This window comes from Cololabis saira, chromosome 4 (genome assembly GCF_033807715.1).
Source record: "Cololabis saira isolate AMF1-May2022 chromosome 4, fColSai1.1, whole genome shotgun sequence".
Lineage (NCBI taxonomy): Eukaryota > Metazoa > Chordata > Actinopteri > Beloniformes > Belonidae > Cololabis > Cololabis saira.
Window position 1 is genome coordinate 16,799,967 of NC_084590.1, and position 16,251 is coordinate 16,816,217.

General features: G+C 39.6%; 1 protein-coding gene across 2 annotated transcripts in view; it reads right to left on the reverse strand.

Moving 5' to 3' along the window:
- pik3cb (phosphatidylinositol-4,5-bisphosphate 3-kinase, catalytic subunit beta) overlaps window positions 1-16,251 on the reverse strand; it is a 78,968-nt gene that overhangs the window by 58,053 nt on the left and 4,664 nt on the right. The window lies entirely within an intron of this gene.

A 16,251-nucleotide genomic window follows, 5' to 3' on the forward strand; every position in this document is an offset into this window, starting at 1 on the left:
CTTAAGATCTGTTAAGAGTAAAGTCAAACGGATATAAGGTTTATTCTCGCTGAAGTGTAGTTCAATGAATTATTTCTCTCATTTGTACTGTCATGTGTTTAATTGCTTCTTCATGCTTGTGTTGGTAATAAATTCACTACAAAGTAGCATCTTAAAAAATGTCCAACAATGTGCCTCGCAAAGAGACGGGAATGAAGAAAAAAAAATGTGAGTTTATAGCTATGCGAGCTATGAGGACGTAACGCTGCATCCTTCAGAGAAATCTTTCTGGCACCCAGGATTTTTTTCCCCTCTTTTGAGAGGCTTGACACATTATGCCACAAAACCAATGGAATTTAAAAGAAATATGTAAATTGTCATGAGAACTGTTGTGCTAATGTGACAAAAGAAAACAGAAAACAGCAAAAGGGTATAACAGACTAACAGGAAAAAGATGTAGCTGTTCTGTGAAACATATCTAATGGTTCCTAAGCAAACGGGTCTCACTGTTTACCTTTGGCTCACGTGTCACGTGGGCAAGATGCAAGGAGAGAAGGTGAGTAGATCAACTGATGGTGCACATATTAACAAACGGGGAAGGGAAAGGCTTTCTTTTGCATTTGTAAAACAGAGTGAAATAAATTGCTCCCAACCCTCGTGACTCCAGTATAAATACACATAAACATTAAAAATATGTACATCTGGAACGTGACCAACAACAAAGGGAAGCTTAGATCAGGATCAGCAGTCCTCCGATTCCTGGAAGGACCGTGGGTTGGTTTTGGGAATTAAAACAAAAAGTTCTGATGTAAGTAAATCTTCCAAGACATTGGGGTTTGAGCATGTGCGTGTACAACAAAATACTGACTGGAATTCACTTAGTCAATAAAAACAAGGGCCTCCTGAAAGCTTAAATTAGTGCTTAACCATATCAAACGTGTATAATGTGATGGGTCGTGTGGTTGCTGACAACTTAAAGGAGACATGGGCTACAACAATTAGTCATAAATGACTACAAGTATGAACATTCATCTGTGCAAATTTTCACTGTCAACATCATACAAAAAATAATCTCACAAATCTTATTACCGAGACCGAAGTATGCTTAAAGCTTAACCAGCTTGTGCAGTGGGATTTTTTTTTTTTTTTTTCACCAAGCTCAAATGCTTGTCTGACAGCACTCAAGTAAAATCAGCAACATGCATCATTTTGGGGATTTGTCAAAACGGGACGTGTTACCACTGAAGTTCAACTTCAGAGAGTATGATCAGGTGCTTCCAATTCATATTGACCCACAACTGTGCACAAACCAGCCATGGATTCCCATCAGGATTCATAGTTTATGTTCATTAAATTGACTTTTTTTTTTTTTTTTAAACAAAAAAAGGCCTTGACAACACATCTGGGAATGCATGTCTGTAAACTAGTGTCCGACCGATCAGCCTTTTTTTCGATTATTTCGATCACCGATTAGGGGGAAATCAAAAAGACCGATAGCCGATATCAGCCGATACGATTATTACCCTTTTTTACCTTTTTGGGAGAAAACAAATTTCAATACAAGAATTCATTTAAATAAATGGTGAGCAAATTATTGCTTTAACTAGGAAGGACAGCAATATTCACTTCGCACGGCTCACACATCAAAAGTGCAAATTATGGAACATCAAACAAAACAAGAAGCATTTCAGTAATTACAAATAACATTAAGTGAATTTTCTCTTTACATAAAATAAAAAAGCTGCCTATAAAAAATAACAAATTAAGAGGAATAACAGCCTCAATTTTAGAACAATCAGGCACAATACTCCCAATTCCCAGACCCAAACCACAGCAAGTGCCTACTTGGAGGTAGTAACAGTAAGCTAACTAGTACACATGACAAACAACCAAACAGTACAGGTTGTGAAAATGGCTACACAGGTTGTTTTTTAAGTGCAAATATTTACTTAAGTTTACTTAAGTTTGAGCATGTTGAACATTCTTAATACAAAAAGAAAATGCAGAATTTCAGTAAATTTCTTAATCTTTCTTTAAAAAAAAAAAATAAAAAAAAATCGAAATGATTTTCAATTTTTTTTGGGGGGGGCCAATACCGATTATTAATAAAATTATGAATATCGAATTCGATAATCGGCCACGGCCGATTATCGGTCGCCCACTACTGTAAACCACAATAAAACACAGACTTTGCTGTATGCGGAGGTGTCAACTAACCCCATGTGAATAGGGCATCAGCTGGACCAAAACAAAGTGACAAGGTTATTTTTTTGTCAATGTTCTTGAGTTCATAGTCACATTTTATCTCCCTTCAACACCTATTTTTGTGAACATTAGATCTAAATGTAAACTCACATAAAGGTCAGGGTGAACAGGAAAAGAAGGACGTAACCTACTTGTGCCGTGTACAGACAAATCAAGGTGAGCCAAAAGTCTTTCCATTACCGCAATACGTCTCGAGTTCAAAGAGCTGCTTTTACCAAAACCGAGATGTGAACCAGGCGATATGGAAGACAAATATACTGCAGACATACAAGCTGATGACACGCAATGCACACACACTGAGGCCAGTCAACTTCCTGTTTTTCCCAAGTGGTTACGATGCTCTATCTTGTTTATCAGGGTGTAACACTGAGAGGTTCACAAACATAACTGTAGGGGAACTGTGCAAGTTAAACATGTTTTATGGACAAATCCAAGTGTATATTTCCCTCAGGGTAGAGGACAAATTTGAAAAAAGGTGTAAGTTTACCTAGAAAATCGCTATGAAAATGATTTGAGAAACACAGCTACAGCAGAAATACACAAGAGCGCCGAGTTCCAGGAAATGTGCTATTTAGCAATGATAAAAATCTCAGGCCACAGTCAAAGTAAGAGACGGTCAATGTTTAACTCCGTGACTTTATTCAACTCTCAGCATCACATGATCCACTGCAAGTGTGTGTATGTATGTGAGAGAGAGACAGTTACAGTAACTTCAGAAGAACATTTTAGCGTAAGACAGACAGAGGGTTGACTATGGAGAGGCTCAGAGATGACGTTTTTGCCTGAGGCCAATCCAAACTTAGCGCTGCTGGTTTTCCCAGGAAGCAACTTCAATATAGTCAAAGTTGTTTTTAAACTCGTACCAAAAATAAAGTGCTAATGGACGATGACAGGTCCAAACAATAACTACGTTTTAGACCCAAAAGAAGTCTTACTACTTTGGAAAGCACATTGGAGTTTGTCAATGTCCCACTGACTAAAAATAAAAATATATAGTTAACACCACTGCACTCAAAACTGTCTTTTCCCTCCGTTAAACAAAAGCTTGAAATAAAACCCCCCAAACTGCTTCCTAGACAAACAAAAAAATGTGTCACTAATCAAACACGGAAACACAGAGATCATTCTGTAATAGATGCAGCAGAGATCCCTTCTTTAGTCTGCCTCCACTCCTCAGTTAATGATTTCACAAAGATGCAACATTTCACTCCCAATGTGTGCTTTCATAAAAGTATTATGGCATTCTGCAATCTTAAATTCCCTCTGCCAGCAAAAAAGTCACTAATATCTATAGCTACTGACGTGTTCTGTTCAATCAACACTGAATGACACCAACTCAAGTTAAAGTTTCCAACTGTATCTCACTGGAATAACCAGTCACCAGCGCTTGCCTTATTTTTGCCATCTCTAGTAAATGCAGCGTTTGCTGCTGTAGTAGAGGATGATCCCAAGTTTGTAAGCGAGGCAACATTAATGACGCTTCCATTACCCCTGGATATGCACAAAACCTAAATACCAAAAAGAAAAACCTGCAAAAGAAAACACCTCTAATTTGAAAAACCTGACAAATTATCGCAAAAACCTTTTTGAAAAACCAGTTTTTCAAATGTGTCAATAATCCAGTTCATCCAAAAAGAGTAATGGAAATGCTTTTTACATGTTTGCACTTCTCTGGCAGCGCTGGATTCGACGTCGCTGATCAATCTAAAGTCATCAAAATCTAGTTTCCAGCTGATTTCGGCTTCATTAACACAATATGGTTGTGCTTTAACACGTCTTAATCATTATGCATTCCTTAAGGGCTTTGCCTCCGCTGCTTTCATCCTCTACCGACTATTTTGTGTAAAAGCAGTAGCGGCAATCGCAATAATCTTTCAAAGACTAAAGATGTTTTTGTCAACCTTCTTTAAATTTGAGAAGTCTTGCCGGACAAGATACAGTTATATATGCAGAGAGAAGTGGGAGAGTTGTAGCCATAAAGAGAAAAAATATTGTTCATTTGAAACACCGGCCCCTCACAGCGGTTCCATTATCAGCTTTTTTTTTTTTTGTGAAAAAAAAGTGTCATGGAAACGCGACTAATGGCTCGTGCCTCAATGCAAAGTTTGTAATTCAGTTAATTCAGCCGGCCTCTGCCTCTTGCACTACTATTAAACTTAAGATGTTAAGCTTGCATTACTTGCAGCAGCGAAATTTTGGAGGTTGCTGAAAGTTGCTCCCGATCTGAAGCAAATCCCTGTTCAATCAGCAGCCACCAACAGCTGTGATTGAATGTGTCAAAGGCACGATTGTGAAGCTGGTAGATATGTTTCAGATTCCAAACAAATATCTAGCATGCCTGGCATTTTAAAGAGAGTTGCTGGTTATTGAGTGAACGGTCACTGGGTGCCACAGTCATTAGCCCCTTTCACACAGAGATTCCGCAATATTGGTGTAAAGAAGTCCTGCCAATACGCCGCCTTTGTTGGTTCACACAGAACCATACAACGCCGGCATAACGCCGCTCCCGTCTGTAAATTCACACAGCATGCCGGCGTTCCGCAATCAGAGGCGTGACGAGCGTCAGCGCTGGCCCCGGCTGGCCCCGGCATGCCGGCTGTGTCATTCACACAGACCCCGTTTCGTCTCTGTGACGGCTCTGTGACTACCTCCGCTGCCGGCTTATTGGTGGGGCCACTTGGCCCCCCCATTCCGCCTCCGTGACTTTCACACAGAACAGCGAGGCGGCTTAAAGGCGCAACGTTCCCGCCTCGAACTGGCTGTGTGAAAGGGGCTATTGAGTGCAACTAGGATGAGAGGACATGACAGAAGACAACAAACAAGAGTATTGCCTGCTTGGACTTCGGATAGAACACCTCTTCTTCTTTTATGCTTCCAGCATGCAAGATAAGAAATGTACGAGAGCAGAAAGACGTGGGGAGAAGCGGCCAGCTCTTTTCAACAACACGGTGGTCAAATTCACCAGATTTTACTTGCATCATGGTTTAACCTTATTGACAAGGTAGACACTTGTCTGGACAAGGCTTTCATTCCAACTGTGATGGCTAAATTCAAGGTTGAATCTGGTGAAAAATCTTGCAATGTATGTGAAGAAGTGTAAAAAAAAAAAAAGTAAATCAGACGACGCTGAGGAATGTGAAGTTTGAACGTGGCTTCAGACTGAGAAGAATTTCTAGTGATCAGAGGCTCTTTCTGTGGGTTAACGGCACTAGAACAACAATTTCCAACAGAGTGCACATAGCAGTGGCTCGTGACGTGAGGCTGAAGTGTTATGCGTATCTAGGGCGATCTTTTGCGTAAAAGGAGCAGGGCTCCAGGTTATCCACTCTTCTCTGTCTGGAGAGTTTGTTGGGCGAAACACGCACAAGATGTTCTTAGCTTCAGGCCTCCCTGAAGATTGTTGTCATCATTATCATTACTCAAAACACCACAGTTTCACCTCCCAGTGAGATTCTTACTCTGAAACGACTTTCTCTCCCTCCTTATGACCATGCACACCCTTCCCTTCCTCCACCCTGCCCCTGGTAGAGGAATCTAAGGAATGCACAATCCTGAAATGACTGGGGGCTTCTCACTCCTCCTTACCTTAGGGTACTTCCAGACCAACACAGACACAATCAATTAATATGCTCTCTTTCATCCAGCATGGACCATATGGACCAACATTCCCTACAAATACCCTTACAAACCTCAAGCTATAAACAGGCCATAGAGTGCTACTTTTGCAGACAGGTAACTGTGTTTTTCTTGGGCCCTGAAGGTTACATAATAAGTAAAAACAGTCTTGTGATCTGTACCGTGCAATGACAACAACAGGGAATACACAAACACGGTTGGGGATGTCAATAAACTGCTAAAAAAAAAAAACAGAAAAATATTGTATATTTACTATGAAGGAAGCCTGAACAACCCTTTTTTTAAAATAAATGGAGACAGTTATGAAATAAGGTCCAGAAAGAAAGAAATGTCTTAATGAGTTATAAAATCAGGGTTTATACAGCAATCCTTATGTTAAATTTAATACCAATTTAATACCTTTTTCACTACCTTCATTTTTTTTAAAAACTGTCACAACATTAAGTGTTAATCACGGACCTCTTAACATTAATACAGATTTTGACCTATAGAACACTATACAGAACAGATTTATAGACTCATTGATGTTGACCAGATGTTTCATATTTATTTCACTTTGTGAATGACAATAAAATAGACTGATTAAAATGTAAAAGGTAAAAAATAATACCAATTTAAAAAAAATAATACCTCTGACAGTGAATTTAACACTTTTAATGGCCTTAAATTTGGCAATTTTCATTTATCACTTTTTAATACTTTTTAAAACCCAGCGGAAACCCTGAAAATGCAAAAAAAGGACCTGCTACTAGATGCATGACATTCACCCCAAATCAAGTGTGACCCGTGTTGCCATTACATTTGACTGTGCGTCAAACACTGCCTTACTGTAAACAAAAGGCCACTGTCTGTCCACTCCTAAAAACAATACACACCCACTCATTAGCACTGTGGGATGTTTACGGCCGTACATCTCAGAAAATCATGAAAAATACAGACAACAATGGGCTTTACAGTAAACAGAGTAAATATTTAATATGTAGGTCTTCATTCAATAAATGTCTGCATCCATGGCGTTTACACACCTCTTTCCCTGTACCCATTTGCTTCAGTCTATTTATAGTGGCTCCTGTGAGACTCCCCTGAGGAGGGGGGAGTGCAAATTTGTACGCGTCTATAGATATATATATACACACTCTAACGTCTCTCTCAGACGCTGTAAATAAGTTACCTTTGGGCTGCCTGCTGAGCAAAGGTCTACATCAACGGGGATATGCTGACGGACTGCTCAGAAAACAAAAATACACATACTAGCACAACCCAAGACAAATCACAGTGGTGTAGCTGACTTGGGGGAGATCAAACCAACGTGTAGGTTAGCTGGACAAAGACACCAGAAACCCAAACTGAGAAAGAGACAGAAGTCATTTTCACACAACCACCACGTTCCTGAAATGTTCTAGATATTTTCGAGGGTGGCATGTGAGAAACCAAAAGTCTGCTGGTGAGAACAGCTGCTTCTTGCTCTTTTCTGTTGTGTTGCCGTCTACTCTCTTTTTGCTATTGTGAATATTTTCAGATATATACAAAACATGATGTATAAACTTCATCTACCAGTCTTAATTTCTACACTATACTTTTTCCATCTTGTGCAGCCTCTTTTGAGCCATCATCAGATGTTCCCCTGCATCCCTCACTGGCATCTCTGGCTGTGAGCGTGCGACTAGGGCTGTGCGATTAATCGATTTTAAATCTAAATCGGATTTATTAATCGAAATCGATGTTAAAAAAGGAAAATCGGAAAATCGATTTTCCTTTTTTGCAGCTGGCTGCATTACAGACAGAGCTCGTCTAGTCATCTTTGTTTGGTCAAGAAAATTGTAAAAGTGTTGTCACTTTACTAAACTCAAGGAGGATTTACAGTATCTTTCAATTGCACTTCATTCCCAATAGGGAATTTTTTTTGCTATTTTTCTTTAAAAATAAAGATAATGTATGCGTATATATATGTATATATATTAAATATAGTAATAATGCACATATATTTACTTTTGGTTTCTACCGTCATGGTATCAATCATTAATATGTGTGCAAACAAGGTAGAAAAAAATAAATAAATAAATAAAGATAAAATATTTGAAACAATTTATTCCATTGTCTTTTGTAGTTTTACCAAAAAAATCGAAATCGAAAATCGGGTTTTCAGAGAAAAAAAAATGGGGATTTTATTTTTGTCCAAAATCACCCAGCCCTACGTGCGACTATTAGAAATCTCCATCTGCCGAGTGCTTGTGTGAACAGGAACTATGGAAAAAGCTGAACCTACATTATCTGCAGCCTCCTGAACCTCTCCAGTCATATGTAAAAACCCAGACGAAGAAACCCCGTGTTCAGACTTGAGGACATATGGATGCACTGAGATAATGAGAATTGCAGGAAGCTGATGACCCGCAGGGTGAACAAACATGCCTTGTGAATTAAACACATCTCGAGGCGTGTGGTTTAAAAATCTTACTAGTGTTTCCCCCGTGCAAGCATGTTAAGTATGGTTCGACGGGTGAGAGACTGTTGCTGGGAGCACGTGAAAGGCACCTGTTGGTATGTTCAACCTTAAGCATCCATGTCACAAGGTTCAACACTTGCCCACACAGTGGACCTCATTCATAGAACGCGAGTAGGATGAATTTGTGCGTAACTGTTCGCAGAGTGAAATGTACTGTTTCAGCGTTCATGTAAATGTTAGATCCGAACAAAACCTACTCTGGTCCATGGTCTTGGAGGAAATTGCACTATAAATTGTATTCCTACTTATTAATTCTTAAAACGTGTTAAAACTAATACATTTCCCAGCTGCCACATAAAAATAACGTTTTAACTCATAATGTAAAAGTAGTATCAGATGGGGTTTGATTCTTGACATAGCCTTAACATAGTGCATCTTTGTAGATGCAGAGAAATGTTGTTTTATTTTTGCATCCACATACTTACAAAGTGAAATAAAAGGTTCTTTTCCTGGCTCCACTTTAGGAAGAATTACTTCTATCGCTGCATCTCTGCAACATTTTTTCTTTTAAGTCTCACTTTTTTTTATGTGTGCCATGTCCACAGCTGTGGGACAGCATGTTCTTATATCATTAGCAGCTGCATCAACGACAATATTTCTTCTGGAGCCTTATTTCTGAAGCTCTACAATGAAATCAAGAAACCAACAACTACTACTGTCTGGGCTAAAAAAAGTTTGCTGTTCTTCAGGAATGGTCATGAGAGCCTCACTTTGACAGAGACCAATCAATCTATGATAGCACATCACTCAACCAACCAGAGAGAAATGAAGAATTATGATGCGTGTGAAAACCTACAGTAAACCAGCAAACCCCACACTGCTCCTCTCTCTACATCAGCATTTCCTCAGCTGATGTAAAAACGCTCTTATTATTGCTGCAAGAAGGTAAAGTAATTCAGTGTTGTGTTGAAAGCTATATTGTGATTTTCCCCGTACATGATTCAAATATTGAAAAAGCAACATTTCATCCTTGCACACATGAAAGAAGTCCCAGACAAATCCGTGTTACATCGGTGGCTCCACTAGAGACAGAAATGTGAAATGTGATTACAGACACTCCAGCTCACTAGATTGAAGAGCTTCTCATTTGATGCCCAATTCTATTATCACATGTATTACTTTCCACCACTGCCTAACCACAACTAGAAAGTGCTGGACTCCAACCTCCTGGTCGGCTGGGGTCTTTCCCATTTGTATATTCAACCTGAAACAGAACTTCCTCCCACGTTCTCAAAGACGTGTAAATCAGGTTAATTATGCTAATGCTCCTGAATGCCAGCGGGAGTGAGAATCCCTGTTGGGGTCTGGGTCAGTTAAGAGAAAGATTTGACGAGCAAATGTTGCGAGGGACACCTTTGTTGGCAAAAGGGTTACCACCCTCCTTATTTATTGTACCGTCATTTCAAAGCCCCTAAAAGACAGTGCTGTTAAGGATGGGCCGTTGACTCACTATTGCACCATGTTTTGCATATGAACAACCAAGACGGAGAAGGGAGGGGCATCTTGAGAGTTAGTAACAGCATCAAATCAGTGTGTATGTGGAAGGGTAAGCTAGCGCCACCATGCTAGATGACCAACAACACTCCTGTCCCTCCTCTAATTCTGCGACGTCTGTTAGCAGTGACCTCGTATACTGATGTGGTGCCAGGTCAGCAGTTTTTATGTTTTTATTATTCTTAAGACGAAAGGACTTCATATTTTATAACAGTGAAATGATCAATAAACGTTTTGCCACTCTCTGATTGCTCAGTCCTGACCTCTGTGTTGCCTTCTCTTGACGCCATAAAAATCATAACAACCACACTCCTCTCTCATGAAGACATCATTTAACTGCCTTTGACAATACTGGTAGTAATTAGGGCTGGTCGATTTTGCCCAAAAATAAAATCTGGATTTTTTTCTCTCAAAATCCGATTTTCGATTACGATTATTTTGTGAATTGACAAAAGGCAAAGAAATGATTTCAAATATGCTGTTTTTTTTATTGAACATTTGCCCCATTGGGCTTTAAGTGCAAACTTTGCTCTTATTAAACTAAAAATGAATGAATAAAGTGCAAAACTCTGTAAAATAAGTTGAAAAAAAGTTTTGAAAAAAATATAATAAAATAAAGTTTTATCTCTGAAAAAAAAAAAATCAGCAAATCAGAACTTGCAAACATACAGTAAGTTATATTTCCAATTAAATAAAACAAGACATTTTCTAATTAAACTAAACTGGGTCTTTGCATGCTAAATAATAATGCAACCCATGAAGGAGGTAGGGGTGTAAAGGTAGAGGTAAAAAAAAAAAAAAAAAAAAAAGTGAAAAATCGATTTTACGAGTTTCACGTTTTAACATCGTTCTAATTACATAATCGCGATTACGATTTAAAATCGATTAATCGAACAGCCCTAGTAGTAATTATATTTATTTAATATTTTAATACATATTTGTTTTGATATCACTATCATTTTAAGTAGCCCTACAAGTTGACACTTTATATACCAAACCCAACTAAGATATGATAACAGATATTTTTGATTTTTCCTCTCGTCTTTCATGCACTAAGTGAAGCTTTGATTATTTCCTGGGTGCCCTCTTGAGTTGTGATGGCACTGGCTTCCACAAAATGTCCATTGTCAAAGGCTTATTTCATTGTTTCCTGTGACTGGCAGAGGCTCCAGCACCAACCATCTAACTTCTGGGTTGAGGCTCATGTGGAACCAAGATTCATTGCAGTTCCTCGACTGGCTGCTAGATACCAGCTGAACAAGTGAGTCAGTCTCCACTGACTCCCATCTTAAAATGTCCCACTTTGGAGGAGAAACAAACATACAGTCTGATTCAAAAAAACATTTTGGTGTCAATCGTTGTATTTCACACCCATGGCAACAGTGGGTATTTTTCTTTAATAGTTTGGTCCACCAGGAGAGTTAATATGAAGAAATACATTTTTTTCTAATATGATCGATTGAGAGTCGAAAAATGGGCTTCAGAAACCAACGCATCACATGACCTAAAGCTTTGTCCACCGTTTATACAGAGATGCCAAGCCCCCATTCCCATATAATCAAAAAGAAAAAACGAATAGCATGAGTTCTATTGCCAGATCTGTCTTGAAAATGTTAACCTTGAAATTTAGCCAAATGACAACTGGGACACAGCAACGTTTTCCAACAGGCATATCTTCTGTACAGATTACTGGTGGTTCACTTTGCACGTTCATCAGCTTACCATGTTTTCATGCTGCATATGAAAACAGAACACTTACAACATAATGATTTTTTTTTTTTTTTTTTTTTTAAATGAATCAGTTCTAGTTTTTGAGTACCATCTATCTAAGTGGCACGTCAACAGATGACAGATCTTCTGATCCATGGATTTCTGCTGGGTTTTTGTACAATGTCTTCTGATATATAACATGATTCTCTGATATTTGATATTTATGGATCACTCAAGCACAATGACACAAATTAATAGGGGTGGGCAAAAATATCGATATGGCAATATATCGCGATACTTTTCCAGCCGATTCAATATCGATATTCAAAATTTGAATATCTATTTTTCTTTTTTTTTTTCTTTTTTTAAATATTTTTTATCCCCGATCTTTTTCCCATTATATCACCCAGTGCTCCTACCTAAGTGACAGTCCTGGGCATTGCCACTCTCTACCAATCCTGGGAGGGCCCTGCACTGAGCTCAGGTTTTATTTCACGTTTTATTTCATTTTATAATTTATTTTTTATATAACACAATTGCCTGTCCTTAAAAAATGAAAAATAATGGACAGAGGTTTATTTATTTATGGATTTATATCTATACTGACTGATCACTGTGCCTGTCCTTGGTTTTAGTACCATCTTTCTTGTGTTTATTATCATTTGCCACATAATTAAAGCAATGTCATACTAAATTTAATGTTAATTTATATGATGTAAATAATATGAAAAACACATACAAATAAGTTGTAACTTTAGCTTGTATAGTTATAATAAAACATTGTTTTGACTCAGTTTGTCCCATGAATTGTCACTATAATCTGATGAACGTGCAACTCGGATTTTAAGATCCATCACTATCATCTGATGTACATATATACAACTTGGATTTTAAGATGTGTAATGCATTTTTAAATTTTTCGGTGAACTATGTAGAATATAATAATCGGGATATCGCATAATCGGTATATCGCAATGTGTATCGTATCGTGGCTCAAGTATCGTGATGCGTATCGTATCGTGAGGTCCTTCCCAATACCCACCCCTACAAATTAATATCTATTAACATCTTTACTACTATGTCTCTCGGCTGGCCTGGGAACGCCTCGGACTCCCCCCGGAAGAGCTGGAGGAAGTGTCTGGGGTGAAGGAAGTCTGGGCATCTCTGCTGAGGCTGCTGCCCCCGCGACCCGGGAACGGATAAGCGGAAGAAGATGATGATGATGATGATCTTTACTACATTTGCATGCAAAATTCTAACAACTGTTTTTTCTGACTGAAGAGATGTGGAGTGAAAATCATTCTGTCAATCATCACATCAGCGAAGCCACACCTTCACGCCAACATTGCAACATGCTCTATAGCACCAAGAGCCAGCATCACACAGAGCAGGCTGAAGAAGATCCTTGCTGCACTTCCTCCCAGAATGATGGATTGAATGATGGACACTGTGATCTTTCACTGAGCAATAATTTGCTAACAGATTTTGGTCCCAACTGGCCAGACCAGAAATGAGTCAAATGTTGTTGCCTAAATCAGACAGTAGGAGACAGTTTGTAAAGCTCTGAAATGGTTAAAAGCATTCGCCCCCTACATTAATTATGGATGCATTCTTATGTGAATGAATGTATTTTGGTTCCTTTGAATTTTCTCTCTAATACTGCTGTACATTTTACAGCTGTACACCTTCTCTGGCATTTCTCCCTTCTTCTCCCTCTCCTGCCGTCTTCCTTGCATTCCTTGGCAGGTCTCGACCTGCTGTGCAGCAAAGATGAAATTTCCAACAGGCCACTTTCGCCTCCCAGTCATTCATATTCCTCGCTGTGGCAGTTTCCATCTGTATATATTCACCATTCTCTGACCTCGATCGACGCTGGCAGTAGATAAAACAGAGCTCCACATAATGCGGCTTTAATCAGCTCACACACCGACGCTCCTACTATCACACACAAAAGACCTTTACTGTCTCCCATACATGCTGTTCTTTGAGAGGATGTTATGCAAGGCTTGAACTGTAACGAGGGGTGATTACTTTAAAAGTATAACAGCAGGAAGTGTGAGTAACAGAGTGACAGGGTGGAGTGAAACACGGGGCGATAGGAGAAAAAGGAAGACAATAGACACGGCAATTGCAACACAGAGGTGTTTCATTTCACACAGAGACACTGACAACAGAGGTAGCAATTCGGAGTGAAATATGAGTCTGTAAAAATATGCAGGTGTTTCACGCAGGTTGGTTATTCTCGCAAATTAGGTGGAATATGGTATTTTATCTGATTAAATTTCAGGGTAGCTTTCTAGAGGTGCAGAATTTCTTTTTAAAAAAGCATTCAAAGGCAGCAGAGATGCAGGTACTGTACCTGCTAGGTAAAATCCAGTGGGTCAAGGACTGTTAGCTCACTATACACATGGCCTGTTGATAATACAAAACAAACACAGGTACTACTAGTTATTTTCCACAGCAGATCAGATCTTTTTGCTTTCCCTCGTTTGTTGAACACAGCAGAACATTGTGTTCTGCATACTGAATTGGCATTACGGGATTTTTCTTTTTTTAAATGCCCATCCTAATACAACACTCCCCATTTATCTGGGCACTGTAGGTGGCTGGGGCAATGGGGGCAATATGGGGTTCAAGGTCCTGGCCTGGGACATTTTGGCATGGCAGGAGGCTGAAAAATGATGTGGCGTCTATCAAGTAAGAGGACAACCGGCTCTACCCACAAGACAACAGCCAACCCACAAAAAAAATTAGCAAACCCACCTCTGCTAACTTGTGTTAAGGCCACGTTTACACATAGCCGGGTATTTACAAAAACGGATATTTTCCCCTCTACGTTTTCAAAAATATCCTCGTTTACACGGACCCGCATGAAAACGCTGTTAAGGTGCTATGAGCAGCCAAACCTGCAGGGGGCAGTGTAACGAGAAGCGTAAAGTCATGCAAGCCAATCGGAATCCTGGAAAAAAACATCAACACATCAACACGTGTGAAGACTGAATAATATGGTTCCACGTTAAATCGACGGCGTAGCCTACGTAGGGTGCGCGTCGCCGCGTACCCTACGCCGTAGGCTCTGCGTTGGTGTAACGTGGAACCATAAATCAGCCTTGACTGCCAGTTACTTCCAAGATGGAAAGAGAGTCTTTCGTTTGGAGTGACAGAGAAGTGGAGTTACTTTTAAGTGTGACTTTAGAATTTAAAACAGGTAAAATAAAAGAAAATATTGACGGTGGCCAAACAAATTGTAAACACAGGTCGCACACATGACGCTGGTGACGTTTCTGTTGCATAATGTGACGTTCTGAAGCCTAAATCTCCGTTTTCCTCAGTTTTCCTCTGTTTAGACGCAAACGTGAAAACAGAGTTTTTGAAAATCTCCACTTTGGCTGGAGTTTTCAGAAATGATCGTTTTTGGGGGCTTTGAGCTCCGTTTTTGTGTAAACGAACGGCCAAAACGCATGAAAACGCCTCAGTTTTTGCTCCGTGTAAACGGGGCCTAAATCTCCTATTCTAGACACCCCCCCCCAAAAAAAGGTGCTTTACAATCACATTGGGGCTGCTATAACAAAAGCTCTGCTTTAATCTTGATAGCCAAACATCTAGATGGCCTGGTTTCCAACAACAGCCTGGGACAAAACTCTGGGATCAGTCTGACCATCTCATAGTCAGTGCAGTTACATACACTAAGTTTCTGAGAAATCCCAGTATACATGCACGGGAAGAGAATCGAATTATTGAGAGAGGTGCGGTCAACTCCTCGACGCTTAGTGGCGCTACACGCCCTTTCACGTTGGTATTCTTCCGGTTAGTTGGAACAATTGGTAAACAAACGCGGTAGATTGGAAGCAGATGTAGGAGGAGCACAACAACACACGAAGATGTGGACGCCAACGATGCAGGAGCTGTGTACATTTCGTACAGACTGAACCCTATTATTAATTATGCTGCAGGTAAGATATATGCAAACTCTCCCTCTTCTGCTACTGTGTGGTTGTGATGCCGTGACTGTTATTACTCCCATTTATGCAGCCTTGTCACTTCCAGAAGGGGGAGTCCCAGGGCAGTCAATAGCTCGGCTAACGGGGTTTGTGTAAACATGCTGGAATAGCTTGATTCAGAACCACATTATCTGGCTGTAATAGCTCAATTTCATAAACTCTAGTTCGGGTCTGCTACAGCCTGACTGAGGTGTATACATGGCTTTTAAAACTCTGATATCAGTCGGACTAAGACAATAATTTCTCTTTCTGTTAGTGCGTGTAAACATACTGACTGAGTGCTCTACAACCATGTTGACTAACCAGTCAATTCAGAACGCAGCTAAATTGGATCGATCAATGCAGCACAGATGCCAATACCAAAATGCAAATCAATAATTCTGAATGGGATGGATGAAGGTTACACATGCAAATATCGTGTCATGCCCTGTGTTCTGGATGCTAAAGAAAATCGTGTTAAGTTTCATGAGGAGAAGCGGTTATCACAAACATACCAGACACATGGAGAAAAGTCACTAAATTGTACCCTACAATTCAGACACTACCAACAATCCAGATTATCTGTAAGTCATACATGATGATGGACCAAAGTTTGGTAAACCCATGTCACCCTCTGGATCTTGTCATAGACTTAGCTGATTTCTGAAATCTCGACATTTGCTT